Below are 8182 nucleotides of genomic sequence, written 5' to 3'. Positions count from 1 at the left end.
ACAAGAACCACCTTTGTATTGATTAATACTTTGTACTGTAATTTTACTCTCAATTTCAGCTCCAATATTTAAAATTCTTTTCCTTGGGTTAAACTTGCATTGTTCTTGTTTCTCTAGGGCCTTCAGATGCCCTTAGGTTATTTATTTGGGATCATTTTCTTCTGATGTGGATATTCATAGTTATAAACTTGTCTCTTAGAAGTGGTTTCATTACCTCACATAAGTGATGGTAAGGTTTACTGACATTATTGTTTGATTCTAGAAATTGATTGATCTTTTATTCCTCTGTGACCCATTGTTATTATTGTTACTGTATTGCTTAATCTGAAGTGTATTAATAATTTTTGTGGTTTCTTTTTGTCATTGGTTTTTATTTTTATTGTGCCATGATAAAAATAACATGGGGTTATTTTGATCATTTTTATTTAAGCAAGATTTTTGGGCTGTTATGTATTCTATTTTGGAGAAAAGTTCTATGTGCTGCTGAGAAGAATGTATGTTCTGTTGTTATTGGGAAGAATACTGTACAGATATCAGTTAAATTCATTTGTTCTAAGGTGTGGCTCAACTCTGATATTTCTTTGTTGATATTTTATCTTGTGGATCTGTCTATTTTTGAGTGTGGTGTATTGAGGTCCTTACTACTATTGTATTGATGTTTGTCTGATGTTTTGTGTTCAGTAGTATTTGTTTTACAAAGTTGGAAGTGACAGTATTTGATACATTTATAATTGTTATCTCTTCCTGTTGAATTCTTCCCATTGTCTTTATGTAGTTTCTCCCCCCACCCCAACTTTGTTCTTGGTTTTCTGAGACAGGGTCTTGCTTTGTAGTTCTGGCTGGTCCTGAAGCTAACCTCGAACTCAGGCAATCTTTCTGCCACTGAGTCTTGAGTGTTGGGATTACAGAAGTGTGCCACCATCCCAGGCTTCTCTGTTTCTTCTGATCACCTTTGGCTTGAAGTCTACTGGATAGCTACTCCTACTTCCTTTAAGCCACCTTTTACATGAAAGATTGTTTTCCATATTGTGATATTTAATCTATATTTTCTTTAATATTAAACGTGTTTCTTGTATGTATTATACCATAGGGTTTTTTTGTCTAGTCTTCCAATCTGTGTCTTTTAACTGGAGAATCCAGATCTCTTACATTGAGAGTTATTCCTGAAATGCATTGATTGATTCCTATCATTGTGTTGTGTTTCTATTGTTGATTCCTTCATTTTCCCTTTTCCTTGACTCCTCATCCTGCTTGTTCTATTCATTCCAGTATCTGCCCTGGTGTCTTTATTGTCTCTGTCTAGGATATCCTTGAGTACTTTTGTAGCATTGGTTTTATAGTCATAAATTTCTTGAAGTGCTTTTTGCTGTGAGAGTTTTTTAGTATTTCTCCAGTTTTTATTCATTAATCCATTGGTACATTTTAGGTATACAATATGCTGCCATTCATTATTGGGAATTTGTACCTTTACATCTTATATCTTGGTTCTTATTTTAAAGATAGTTTTGCAGAATATATTAATCTAAATTAAAATTATTTTCTTTAAGCACTTGAAGAACTTCCCTCCATACTCTCCTTGCCTTTAAGTTTTGTGTTGAGAAATCTGCAAGAATTTTAATAGTTTTACCTTTATAAGTGATTATTGCTTTTCTTTAGCAGCTTTTAAAATTCTTTGTGTTTCACATCTAGGATTTTACTATGATGTATTGTGGGGTAGATATTTTCTGATCTTGGGTCTTCAGGTTTCTATATGTCTCACTTATCTGTATGTCAAGTTCTTTTCCCATATTTGAAAATATTCTATGATATCTCCAAATGTACTTTTATGCCATTTGTGCTATCTTTTCAATTCTTTTTAATTCCAAGTAATCTTAGTTTAGTCTTCTTTGTGCCATCTAGCAACTGTTGGATCCATTTTCCATGAACTCTGTTTTTTTTCAGGTATCCACGTGTAGCTGGCCACCTCATCTCATCTCATCTCATCTTATCTTCAAGTGCTGACACTCTCTTCTCACAAAGGAATTACCACAAAGGAATTATAAATGTTTAAGATGATGCAGATATAATGGACACATGAATGAAAGCATCACATTGTGGCCATAAATATGTACAATTATTGTGACAAAAATTTGAAAATAACAAATATTTGAGCAGAAATACAGATAGCAAATAAGCATCTGAAATACTGCTTAGCCTCATTTGTCACTAGGAAAATGCAATTTAAATTCACAATGACCATGAATATGCACTTCTAGAAAGGTTATAATTAAAAAGACTAAAAAAATCAGAAGGATGGTAGAATGTTGAACTAGAATTCTCTTCAAATATTATTGATCATATTTAAAAGAAAAACTGCATTGGAGAACACTATGGCCACTTCTGAATCAGGTTGTGATAAATCTATATCATTCTTTACATTGAGCAGCATTTACCCAAGAGAAATGAAAACATATGTCTATTTGTACACAAACATCCACAGTAGTAACATTGGTAATGAGCAAAAACTGAAAAAAACTCAGTTCTCTCCAGAGTGTAATGGAAAAGCAAAGCATGAAACATCCAAACAATGGAAAACTACTCAGCAATAAAAAGAAATGAACTACTGATACAAAGTCATGGGCAAATCTCAAAGCAATTGTGCTCAATGAATATACAAAGAATTATGAAAAAGATATAAAAATGTGGCAGATGATAGATATGACACTAGTTTTGGTGATAAAATTTCTCATATATCTTTATATACATGTATATACTTGTATTCAAGTGTGAATATATATATATATATATATATGCACTTTTTTTTTTAGTACCGAGGATCGAACTCAGCACCTTGCACTTACAGGGCAGGTGGCAGAACCACTGAGCTAAATCCCCAGCCCATATACATATACACACATGTAAGAGTAAATATCAGGTACATATCTATTGACAAGTCTTCTTCCTATACATAAATACACATTTTGGTCATGTGATGAAGAATGCTCAGATGTGTGACTATATATATATATATATTTATATATGATTTATCTATATATGTATTCAAAAATATAAAAATCTGAACACTTTTAATATATAGTTACTATTTTCTAATTACAATTCAAAAAGCTTTTAAAAACAATAATTTTTAAAAACAAAATATTTCCAGGTGAGGCAACCCCAGTGCCAAGTAGGAGACTGCCACCCACCATTCCACAGCTCTTAGGGCAGAGGAGGTGAGCCAGTCTCAGTGCCCAGGAGAAGGCTCCCCCCACCATTCCAACACTTGCTCCTAGGCCAGAGGAGGTGAGCCAACCCCAGTGCCCAGGAGGAGGCTAGTGGCTGCCATTCCAATACTTGCTCCTAGGGAAGAGGAGGTGAGCCACGCAGGCGCCAGCACCACTCTGACCATGGAAATGAGAAGACACATAAACAAGCTTCAAAAACAGACTTCTAGATCACCTACAGCAACCCCAAAGGGAAACAAGATGGAGCAATCTGATACTCAACAATCTGAACTCCCTGAACTGGCAACAAAAGAGAAACTGGAAAAAGAGAAATCAGAAATAATTTCACAGATAACAGCAAAGATTGTGCGCACAGTGCAAGACATGATTAATAAATCTAGAGAGGACACAGATTAAAAAAATAGAGGATCTGAGGAACATGATGGAATCCCAACATAGGAAACAAATGAAATCCATAAAAGAGATGCAAACAGATTTCCAGGAGATGAAAAACTCCATTGAAAGCCTATGCAGCAGAATAAGCCAATGTGAGGATAGAATTTCAGATATAGAAGATAAGATTGCAATTAGTGACCAGGAAAAGAAAAATTACTTCAAAATTGTAAGGGAACATGAGAAATCAATCCAGCACCTGCTAGATGATGCAAAGAAGAATAACATAAGACTGGTTGGAATCAATGAAGAAACAGGAGAGAGTGCAGATGACATAAAAAAACTCTTCACAGAAGTGATGGCAGAAAACTTCCCAAGCGGGGAAAAGAACTTGACATACAGATAAGTGAGGCATATAGGACTCCAATTAGCCTTGACAAAAAAAAATCTACACATAGGCATGTAATTTTTAGGATTCCAGAAACCCAACCGAAGAATAAAATTCTACAAGCAGTGAGAGAAAAGAAACAAATCACATACAAAGGAAAGCCCATCAGAATCACAGCAGACTTCTCAAGGCAATCCCTCAAGGCAAGAAGAGCTTGGAGTGATGTATTTTAAGCCCTAAAGGAAAACAGCCTCCAACTCAGATTGATGTACCCTGCAAAACTATCTTTCAAAATTGATGGAGAAATAAGATACTTTCATGATAAAGAGCACGTTAGGAACTTCATGAATACCAAACCAACACTCAAAAAAAAATTTTAGACAATATCCTAGGAAAAGACAATGAGGATCACAACCCCAGGAAGCCCAGCAGAATGAATCCATTGGGTTTGACAAATTAAATGCAAAGGGGGAGAATCCAACAAAAAGAAAAAGTCATGACAAGGCTTTTAAAACTTTTAACTTCATCTCTCTAATGAGTGTATAATTCAATCTTGTTACTGTACTGATTAGTATTTTTCTGATTCCGGTGTTGCACACTTTTCCTTGTACTCTACTGGCTATTTATCATCTTCTTGTGTCTACTTTTTAATTGGGTTGTCTATTAATGAGCTGTAAGAGCTCTTTATATATTCTGGTCACAGGTTATATGCATCGTTAATATGGTTTGCAAAACTAAATGTGGTTTCAATCATTCATACTTATTGTTATGATAGGGTTAAGGAAAAGTAGAATTCAGCAACAGAACCAACATGTGTAAAAGGGCAAGGTACTTGAACACCCCCGCCCCCCCCCAAAAAGAAGGTGGTTTTCCTTGGCCTATCCAGGAGAAAGAAGCAACCAAAGCCAAGTACTTCATCTCTCAGGCTTGCTCCCTATGGATTTGCACTGCCCTGTAATCACATGAGACTGTAAATTTTGATTAATGAGAAGCTTTGGATATGGAAGCCCAAGGGCCATAGCGACTGCAAATAGTCTACCTGTGGCTGTGCCCCCACAGCCTCACCCAGGTCTGGAGGCAGCACCCCTGACCAGGCCCAGCAACCAGCATTTCCACACAGGAGCCAGGTACTTCTCTACCTTTCAGTGTTCTCTGAGAACAGAGCTTCCATTTATCTCCATCACACCCAGCCAAGATCTGAATGTCCTTCTTCAGTGTTGGCATCCAGGTAATGTTAAGTTTGGTGCTTTACCTTTTGTCAACAGTGAGAAGTGTTTGTCTACAGTCTCTGCTGTGGGCTAGGAGATGAGACATGAGGAACATGAGCAGAGCTCGGTCAGTTGTGTGGCGTCTGCATAATTATCATCTCCAGATATTTGCCTCTTTTATGCAGCAATATCAGAGCAGTTTTCATTCTGCTTATGTCTAACACTGACCTGGGGTCCAGGGATGTCTTCTACCCCAACAGTAATCTTCTGTTGCTCACCTTGAGGGATGTTCTGAAATTCTGTATCCAGAATTTGGCAAGTGGCAAAGGTGTATGCCCATCTCTTCTTACTCTTCCCTTCCCTAATTATAGTGCACATCCTTAGCTGACACTTTTCCCCTGTTCTTGATTATTCTACAAGAGAGAAGGTGGAGAGGACAGCAGATCCCAAGACTACACACTAGCCTGCATGGCATTCTGTGACATAATGAAAACTGAAAAGGCAGAAGAGAAAGAGAGAACAAATAAGCTCATATCATTGCATTTAATCTTAGCCAGTGTTGACATTTTGCAAGCACAGAATCTTTCTTAAAATAACAAAAACCCACATATCCATAGACATAATATTTATGCTCCATTCCTTCATTTTGCAAAGTTAATTTTTCTTCAGATGTTACTGTAAGGTTTTACCCATTGCACAATATTACATCTGTTTATATTAATGTCCATAAATGTCCATGTGATGTACAAACATGTACGTGTGAACTTATGTAATGTATGTTTATTTAATGTGATGTAACTAGATATTAGAATTTGGTAAGGTCAGGGGCCAGGGATTTAGCTCAGTGGTTCCACTGCCTGCCACACAAGCACAAGGTCCTGAGTTCGATCCCCAGTATCAAAAAGAAAAAAAGAATTTGGTAAGGTAATTAAAATTAATGAACCAAACCAAAAAATATGAAGACCAAAAAGTAATTAAACATACTACTTTTGACAAACTAATGAGAAAATACCATGTTTAACATAACATTTCAGCAAGTTGATCTGTCTCACACATGAAGTCTATAAAAACTCAACTATACTGGTGAATAGTAGGCATTTGGAAAGATTTAGGGGGGAGGATAAAAGACAAGCATTGGATTTTATCAGGGCACTCTGTACGCAGGTATGGAAATACCACACTGAATTCCATTAATGTACAAAATTTATATGTATTAAGTTCTTTTAAAGGAGAAAGAAAACCAGAACATAGTTTCCAGGAAGAAAAATTCAATGTATTGAAACTGCAAAGGAATAATCATTGCCAAGTTCATGGTGAGCAATGGTTCCTTTGGGAAGAAAAAAACATGATCGTCATATGACTGAGACTATGTATAAGTAAATATGTATTATTTTATATCTAATGCAAACATGACAGTCTACTTTATGACTGGCATATACCTTGGTCTTTAATGCCTTTCAAGTGTTTTTTTAATTCAAAATATAAGAAATTAAGAATTAATATTGGCGGTGTCATGGTCAGAGATAGGAGGAGAGTCCCTGCCACCTGGGGCCTGACTCTCCCAACCACTCAGAAGGTGGTGGAAGAATCAGATACAGGTCAAATGTGTAGATACAAATTTTGTACTTTTATTCAGCAAGCATGCAAGAATACAGCTGCCTTCTCTCAGAGACAGACAGGGGTGCCTGAAACGGAGCCACTCTTGAACTGGGGCTTGAGGTATTGACTTTATAGTAGTCGGGGGCTTATCCTGTCTCTGCCTGAGGATACCCCTACTTGATCGGTTGATTGGCTGATTACTAGGGAAGATGGGGAAGGGTCTTGGGGGCTTTTCACACTTTAAGGTCAGGTTTCCTTTTTTTCCTTTTAACTTTTGCAAGTGAAGCTTTGGTGTATACAGCGTAAAGAGGAAGTGTGACCTCCGGATGTCAGCTCTTCACAGGTGGTTAAGCCTGTTTAACCATCTGTCTAAACTCCTTCCGGGGGTCTCCTTCATCTTTCCCTACCTACAGGTCTCTATCCTTACAGTGGTATTTTAAAATCTATGTAAATTTTATCATTCCATAGATGCTTTATAAGACAAATTACTTCGTTTTTTTACATTTCTCCTATGTTTGCTGCCACAGGTAGGTTATTTATTCTAGTTGCTTGCTAGACATTATCTTGTATGTACAAGCGAGGTTAACATGGAGGTGATTGATTTGTCCATTCTTCTTGCTTCCCTATATATCCAAGATTCCCAATGAGACTTTGAGTACATCAATCCTTCCCTCTAATGTGCAATTATCAGACTAAGGAGTTTTAACAAGGTATTGTATTATTCTTTCATCGTTCTACATTTTGTTCCACTCATCATTTTTCTTGCATTAGCAACCATGCCAAGCAGTCTGATCATATCCATGGCAGAAACAAATTATAACAGACCTATTAAGTGTCTCGTACATAATATTAAGTGTCTAAAGCATTTGGTCTTATTTCTCATTCTTGCAACATATTTGTAAGGTTTTGTAACATTTTCCCCATTGTACCAGTGAGAAGACTGAGATTTCTTACACAGTTCCAAACAATTTCTCACACAGTTCCAAACAATTTCTCATTTACAGAGCAAGCACTAGAGCAATTCTGTCTCAGTTGAAATCTGGATTGAAGCTGAGATAGTTCATTTAGATTTAACATTGTTTGGTTTGGGTTTTCCTGATGATTTAAGGTTTGGAGAATTTTCAAGGGGAAAGGTATATGTGTTTTTTCTATTTAATTCCTACTTGTTGCAATGTAGGTAAGAGTAGATTTCCACAAATAAAATTTGGTTAATAATATAGCATAGGACAGTAGAGGACAGAAAGAAAGGAAGGTATAAAGGGAAAAGTGAGCAGAAGATAGAGGGAAAGAGCAATATTTGCTTCACTTTAATATATAGCTGTAAGAATTTTCTAAAGTAAAAAATCTGATCTCTCTCCCATTACCTGTATTTTCCTATTAGTCTCCTCACA

The sequence above is a fragment of the Heterocephalus glaber genome, unplaced genomic scaffold (genome assembly GCF_053883595.1).
Source record: "Heterocephalus glaber isolate CG9 unplaced genomic scaffold, H.glaber_assembly_v1.0 deba00001845, whole genome shotgun sequence".
Classification (NCBI taxonomy): Eukaryota; Metazoa; Chordata; class Mammalia; order Rodentia; family Bathyergidae; genus Heterocephalus; species Heterocephalus glaber.
The sequence above is the reverse complement of the archived record's forward strand: the minus strand, read 5'-3'. Positions refer to the sequence as shown.